Source organism: Dermacentor andersoni, chromosome 2 (assembly GCF_023375885.2).
Source record: "Dermacentor andersoni chromosome 2, qqDerAnde1_hic_scaffold, whole genome shotgun sequence".
NCBI classification, from domain to species: domain Eukaryota; kingdom Metazoa; phylum Arthropoda; class Arachnida; order Ixodida; family Ixodidae; genus Dermacentor; species Dermacentor andersoni.
Window position 1 is genome coordinate 116,839,408 of NC_092815.1, and position 8,100 is coordinate 116,847,507.

Genomic DNA, 8,100 nt, shown 5'->3' on the forward strand with positions numbered 1-8,100 from the left:
AGATCTAGCGAGGCCGTGAGCCAGCAAACAGACCTCTACAGTGCTCCCTTATAAGGCTGTGAGAATACGCTCGGACGGCTTCGTTGCCTTAGATGTACCAGTTGCCAGATTTGCATACATATGGAATTTTTTTTCATAGTTTGATGGTTTACCTCGTGAGTTCTGACTCACTCACAAGGACTGCACAGACAAAACTGCTCGATCATGGTGCAAAGACAACTACCATGCAGGTATATTTTCTCTTTGGCTATATGCAGGTATATTTTCTCTTTGGCTCTTTGGCTATATTTTCTCTTTGACGTAATACACGTTACGTAGCATACACTGAACATTGTCATCCCGCTCTGTTTGTAGCTAGAATCTACTGGCTTTGATTATTGCAACTCTGGCGAAATTTGGCTTTTCTCTTGGGGGGGGGGGGGCGGGGAGGGGGGTGTCCACACCATCCATGTTACAGCTGTGCAGGATGTTATTTGTTTGGTTCCTCCGGTACAGCCTACCTGTTATTTCCAACACCTGCAAAACCAATTTGCGTAAAATTTAGAGCATTCAAGCCCAAGCACCGATAATATGCCTTGGATTGCCACGCAATGCTTCAATGGCTGAAACTATTGCCATTGCTCAATATTATTCAATCACGACGCACATCGTCATCGAGACAATGCACGCACATGTCAGGCACATTGCCCGGACCCCTTTCCACCACCTCGCCGCACTCACCTTCGAAAGACGCCGCCCGTCATTTAGGAGAACTCTCAGTTCATATCGTGCCTCGTTTGCATCGGGGTACACACCTGCTCTCAGGTCGGTGTCTCTTCCATGGTGTTTGTGCCATCCTAAAGTACACCTCAGAATTCCATGACTGCAGAAAAGTCAGAACTACCACCGTCAGCACTGAAACAATGGAGCTTGCTCCTCTTGTACGAGAGATACTGTAGCCACATACACGTCTACAGTGACGGATAGGTTACGTCGACCCGTTCTGGCTGTCCTGTGTCTATACCAACTGGAGGAATAGCACTGCGATTCAAGACGTCACATGTCACGACGTCCACGGCTGCAGAACTCATGGCTCTCTGCAGTGCGCTTCAATTTATTGACACAGAGAGTCCTGCTACGTGGGCCGTGTTTTCCGGCTCAGTACCGGCTTTACACAGCATGTAGCCAGTTCCCCGACGTGGAGCTCATGAACAGCTAACGTAAACCATTGTCAAACTTCTCCACGACGTCAAACAGAAAGGCCACGAAATTATTTTCCAATGGCTACCTGGCCATTGCGGGATAAGTGGAAGTGATCAAGCAGACAAAGCTGCCCGAGAGTCACATCGTGAACAACACAGCGTTCCCCTTCTTCCTTCCAGCACAGATGCTGCAAAGCAGCTTTGTCACCTGCCACGCTTTTTGGGATGTTTTGGGTGTTCTAATGTTTAACAAAGGGGAACACCCCAAATATAAGGTGCACCAGGTTGCACGAACTGAACCCTTTGCTCGAAACTCTGACCTCCATCCAGGTTTCACCGACGTGAGGCATCGCTTCTATACCAGCTGTGGTTGGAAGTCACTTTCACGAAGGCGTACACTACTGTGATTGCAATTACCGACCGTACTTCATGTGCAGTCTGCGGCGTCGAAGAGGGCATAAAACATTTATTGTACAACTGTCATCCATTTCAGTCGAAAAGACATACATTATCTATCACATCGCGACGACTGGAAGATCGGCCGTTGTCTGTGCAGGTTCTACTTGAAGACCGTCCCTAATGCTCGTCGGCCCACAAAGCTGTGAAGGCACTTTTGCCTTTCTTGAAGGCCACTGGTCTATGCGAACACCTTTGACCCGCTCAGGCCCTTCGCATGCACTCGCGAGTGTGCCGCAGCTTACCTCCCCCCTCCCCTCCTTCTCTCTATCTCATATTTGTATTCCGTCTTTCCCTTCCTTCCGAGTAAGGTAGCCGAACAGATGCGTTTCTGCTTAACATCCCTGCCTTCTCTCTTTATTTCTCCTCCTCCTCCTGGCGAAATTCATGAAGGGTGGTTCTTTTCCTTGTTCTGATGTAAAAATGTTTTTTTTTAGTATATTTATTTCTTTTATCCACCTGTTGTTGTTTTTTCTTTTTCTACCTCTCTACTTAAATGCCTGCTAGGCGGTGTCAGTGCCAAACAAAAAAGAAAAAAAACGACAAAGCGTCACGCTACAATTCTAACCTAGAACATCAACAACAATTCTGGCCTGCACCCGCAATATTCCTATCCACGTAACTTCTTTTGTGTGTGCTCTGACTGTGGCATCAGCCATTGTGGAACCAAAGCATATTCAAAATTTACTGGGATAACCAACCCATGTTCCGCCGTGACATGTCTCCTGCTGAGATGATAGTAGTCAGTATCTATTGTGCACTTGCCTTCGAACTGACTTTCACAAACAATGCCTCTGCAACGCGCTGTGATGAGTGGACTACCATCCACTGTTCGTTCAGAAGACGCTTGCGCACAGGCATCACCATACGTCTGGTCACGAAGCATAAAAAGTCACTCTTTTCGTTGCTGAAAATGGCTCGTCTGTGGGAGCACCTTTATCTGGGTGATCCTGTAGGCGCGTGCACGCATTCACAGCGTGTCTTTTTTTTATTCTTTATCATCTTTCATTTGCACTATTTTCGTCTCCCAGACCTGAGTAGCCAACTGGACGCTTCTTTTTCTATCTTTTTTGCCAAAGTTCCTTCTTTTTAGTTATTTTGTATTTCTCATTATTTTGCGTAGAAATTTTAGCACGAGCTTTGGCGTCAAAGCAGTTGCGTAGCCGTAAACTTGACAAAACAGCTTCCCGAGAAAAGCGAACAGCCAGAAGACGAAAAAAAATGATTACCTCAATTATGGCAAGAAGTATAGAAATCCTGGTCATGGCGGCTGCATTTCGATGAGCGCGAAATGCGAAAACAGCCGTGTACTTAAATTTAGGGGCATGTTTGAGAACCCCAGGTGGTCCAAATTCCTAGAGTCTCCCACTACGGCGTGCCTCATAATCAGATAGGGGACTTGGCACGTAGAAACCGATAATTTCATTTAATTTAAGAACAGAAATCGACATCTTGGTATCGATGTGGCTCTTTTGATCACAATACAGGTGAAAGAATAAAAGCCGTCTTTGGGTGGTATTTTGTGGTAACTACTTGAAGGTCTCCTCACTATACAGTTGAGCGCGAGCTGTGCAGGCCAGCGGAATGAAGACTCTGGCACAACGCGGAATCAATGCGATTCTTATGCGGGGAAGATAGTCGACTGTTGCCATACTGTGTTTCTGTTTTAGCGTAATCAGAACAGAGAAGTTGTTGACCGCGCGTGCCTAGCTCACTTAAAGAGGTCCTGCTTCGCTCTGTCCATAATCTTGCCAGAACCTGTTGCGTATGAAGCATTGCATTCTCACATTGGTGAATTTCGAAAGGGTAACTCAACGCTCTTGTGGCGCACACTTCAGCTATGCGTGAGCTGCCAACTCCTATGTCCTTTGATGGCTCTTCCTCCCGAGGTCGAGGGTGCTACACATTCATTAGTTTTACTGTTACCTCATCTTCCTCCACAGCTCTCATGTTTCCCATTTCGTCGCCTTCTTTATCCATTACATGAGTAGTAGGGGAAGTATTTATTCTTTTGCTGCATCGCCTTCTTTTTTTTTTCATTCATCCTTTGTTCTATTGTGGTCTATATTGACTAAGTTTTCAATGGAAGTTCACAAAAACATTCCCTTTCGACCACTACAATAGCCTATATTCAACATACATTCCGTATTTATTGCCATTGGAGTCATTGTCATGTGCGGTGTGTTAGAAAACGCTGAGCGACTGTGATGAAAAAGAGCAGGGGTAATGTGCAGGCGTCCATATTGAACTGAAACATCTCCGACTCTGTGCAACTTAAGCTTTAAGTGTTGTTTGACCCTAGAGCGTTGTTCTATATTCAGCATGGTTTTAGGTAAGGCAAAAACTTGTCATTAACCTCGATTTTGTAAACTACAGGATGTTATAAGCACAAAAAATCAGCAGCACCTATAACAGTCTACATCAGACTTTCAGTGCACGTTACTATAACTAAACGCTATAATGAATGCTGGGGAAGACATTTCCCATTTACGGTGCATGCCAGCGTAATAGGCTTACGTAAAGATTAGGCAACGTAAAAAGAAACTTACGTAATTATTAGTAGAGCACTAATGTTATTTGACTTCGGCGCCTTCTACGGTGCAGAAGTATTCCGTTGTGATCGCGCTTAGCTGAAGATATGAAGAAGCGCAGTAGGATCCACACTTTCTTGGTGCCGTAAGGCGGCGACTATAAGCTATGTATAAAAACTCTTCTTAGCGTACGAAAATCTCGAATTATTTTATTATTTGTTTATTTGTAAAATACCTTACAAGGGGATTGAGTAAGGGGGGCATACAATCAGTAACATACAATCTATTAACAACAATAACAAATGAAATCAGCAGCCAAGTGCACAGCCTAAAAGTCAGAGAAACATATTAGCTACATAAAGATGCATATGATTACAATAAAAAGGAACAATATAAGTTTGTAACAAACGTATTACAGTGCAAGAAAAAGATAGAAAAAGAATTACACAGAACAGTGAGCGTGATATTAATGGTTAACATGGGTTAAGCGAGTTCAGTGATTGCTTGAATTTTTCACGGTCAGTTTCCGCAACTATGTTGTCGGGGAGGCTGTTCCAGAGCCGAATGGCACGTGGAATTGCAGACGAGTTAAATGCTTCTGTTTTACCATAAATGCGCGTGAAGCTATGATGGTTGTATATTCGGTGCGACGTGTGCGATGACGTTTCTAGGTGTAAGGAGGAACGTTTGTTAGTGTGGTGGGCGTATTTATGAAATAATGACAAAAGGGCTATGTCGCGACGATTACTTAGCAGCTGAAGTGAACGGTGAATCTTTATTTGAGTTACGCTAGAACGGTAGTCATAATTTCAGGAAATGAAACGCGCGGCTCTATTTTGGATTGATCCCAGCATGGTAATTAGGTAATTTTGGTGGGGAGACCAGACTGGAGCGGCGAACTCAAGTCGAGGGTGAACAAATGTTTGAAATGCCAATTTGCGGATAAGTGGAGGTGAGTTCCGAAGGTTACGTCGCAGGTAACCCAGTGATCGAGATGCACTGGCACAGATGGTAGTTATGTGAGAAGTCCAGGAGAGGTTTGTTGAAAGATTTACGCCTAGATATTTAAATGATGAGGTCCGAGATAATTGGACATTTTTAATACAGTAAGAATAGTCCAAGTTAGTGCGTTTGCGGGTGAAGGACATAACTTTACATTTTGATGAATTTAGAGTCATTAGCCAGGTGTCACACCAATTAATAATTTGGTTAAGATCATTTTGGAGGATCAGGTGGTCATCGGGGGAGTTAATAGAACGATAGGTAATGCAGTCGTCACCGAAAATGCGCATGCATGATGATAGGTTATTGGGTATATCATTAATGTATATCAGAAAGAGTAAGGGACCAAGAACGCTTCCTTGTGGTACACCGGATGAAACATCTGAAAGGGGGGAGGAGAAGCTGTTAGCGAAAGTAAACTGCTGCCTGTTAGAAAGAAAATTTCGAAGCCAGGATAGAGTTAGTGAATTGAGTTTTAATGATGATAACTTCAAAAACAGGCGACAATGAGCTACGCGGTCAAAAGCTTTAGAAAAATCCAGAAAGATGTTGTCAGTTTGAAGGTTTAAGTTCATGTTAAAATGTAAATCTGTCGTAAATTCAAGCAGTTGTGTTTCGCACGACAAACCTCTCCTGAAACCATGTTGATTATGAAAAAAGAAGTTGTTCGATTCTAGATGTTGGTAAACATGAGATGCAATAATATGTTCCATCATTTTACAGCATATGCACGTTAGTGATATCGGTCGGTAGTTCTCAGTTAAGTTTTTGTCAGCGTCTTTTACTCAACTTATTAAACTAAGTACCTGTTAACTTCTTTGCCCTGGCCTTACTCAACAAAAGATCAAACAAAACATGGGCATTTCGCCAACTAAGCACGTCGTGCGCTTATATTCATAATCAAGACCGTCAAAGACGGCAACTATCTGTGTAGTAAAAACCCGATGACTCCCTAACTGTACACTAGAACACGGTACTCGCGTTACGGCTTGTTTGTGTGATGTACGCGACTATGTTTTCAAGTGCTCGCATGCAAAGCTCGCGCCCACAGACAATTGCGCAACAGAAGAAAAACCGCAGAGATTAGTATTGGGCAACTCCGGCAAGCAATACTTTCGCACCGGCGATTACCATGCACAAAGCAACGCCAGCGTATCATGTATCTTCATAACAATACGGCGAAGGTCCTTCGGTGACATGTGCTCTATTAGCCAGTCTGTGTGGTGCGGATCCGCCCTCCAAACAGAAGAAACGCCGTTCGCCATTCAGTGCGGCGATGTGAACAATGAGAAGGGAAAGAGCAACGCCTAGTCGGTTCTTGTCGCACCGACGGAAACGGCGTGCTCCTCCCTTATCCTGACGTCCAGAGGATTTATCTAGACGCGCAGTGCTAGTTGGGCGAATGATTTTGCAAGATCACATAGCAATCAGCGTAGGGAACAATAAAGTCTCCTGTTGGGAGGCATGTAAATCAAAACTGGGTCTTCTCCCGCAACCAGCTATTCGCTGCATGTTTTTCACGCTTCCCATTTTTGTTTTCTTGTCCCTTGGTATAGCGCAATTGTCCACGCGGAGAACAATACACCATGCACTGTGCGATACGCTCAAATTTAAAGGAAAGGGGTGTGCATCGCGAGAATCTCGGCGTCAACAGTGTCTAAGAAAATAGAAAAGGAAAACTTTGCTGTACCTATGCAAAACTAGATAGAGCGTGCGCAGAAGGCTAGCCGCGCACACAAACGCCGTCTCTCAACGTCACCTAAATTACTGGGGGAAAGGGGGGGGGGGAGAAGCTGCTAGATTTATCATGCCACACACTCTAGTTAAACAACTCAGTGAAATGACCAAAACGCCGCTATGGGTCAACAGTGATAGGAGTAGATTGAGCGGAGCATTAGTTCGTGTGCACAGGTTACCTTATTCTCGTATATCTTTTCTCGTTTTCCGCACTTTTTACAAGCATAAAGAGGAAGGATTAAGTAGCGATCACGCTGTGTTCTCATTTATTGGGCATCTATAAAACAGGTTCTTTTTCCAGCACAATTTGTGATGCTGCAAAAGACGGATACATCCCATGTCAGTTTTCTTTTTTTTAATGTGGAGCATTTTCTGCCCCACGCCAGGCACTTCGTGATAGGTAGGTTACTGTCTCGCACTACTGCGAACCTGTTAAACAAAAAGAAAATTGCGTGCACGATAGTAGTATCAAACAAGGTTCCCCCAGCACGAGAACATGATGTTCTTAGATAAATCTTAAGCGCAAAGTACGTAAAGCTTCTTTTTCTTGTAGGTGGTAAATTTCATAACTATTATTCATTTTTTCATAATTTGTCAGCGCCTGCTTTCACGAGCCATTTTGTGAACGAGCTTTTTTGTGCACACGGGCTTGGAATTTTTTACGAAAAAATGGTTCAAGCGTGATTAAAAGAGAATATACGAATTCAAAATTTTTGCTATCTCCGTGATTTTTTCTTGATGAAAAAAATTATGGGGTTTTACGTGCCAAAACCACTTTCTGATTATGAGGGTCACCGTAATGGAGGACTCCGGAAATTTTGACCACCTGGGGCTCTTTAACGTGCACCTCAATCTAAGTACACGGTTGTTTCGCATTTCGCCCCCATCGAAATGCGGCCGCCGTGGCCGGGATTCGGTCCCGCCACCTTGTGCTTAGCAGCCTAACACCACAGCCACTGAGCAACCACGGCGGGTTTTTTTTTCTTCTTGATATCAACTAAGAAGCAGCGAAATTCATATTCTTCCCTCAGAGGGCCTTAATAGTGAATTGCAAACCATTTTTCTCTGCACACAGAGGTGTATAAGTCCTTCTTTTCTTATGTTAGCGCATTGCAATGAAGCGCAATATAATACCTGAAAGAACAGGCAAAAGAAAGTACATTGAATTAATTGATCGAATGAGAAAAATTGAG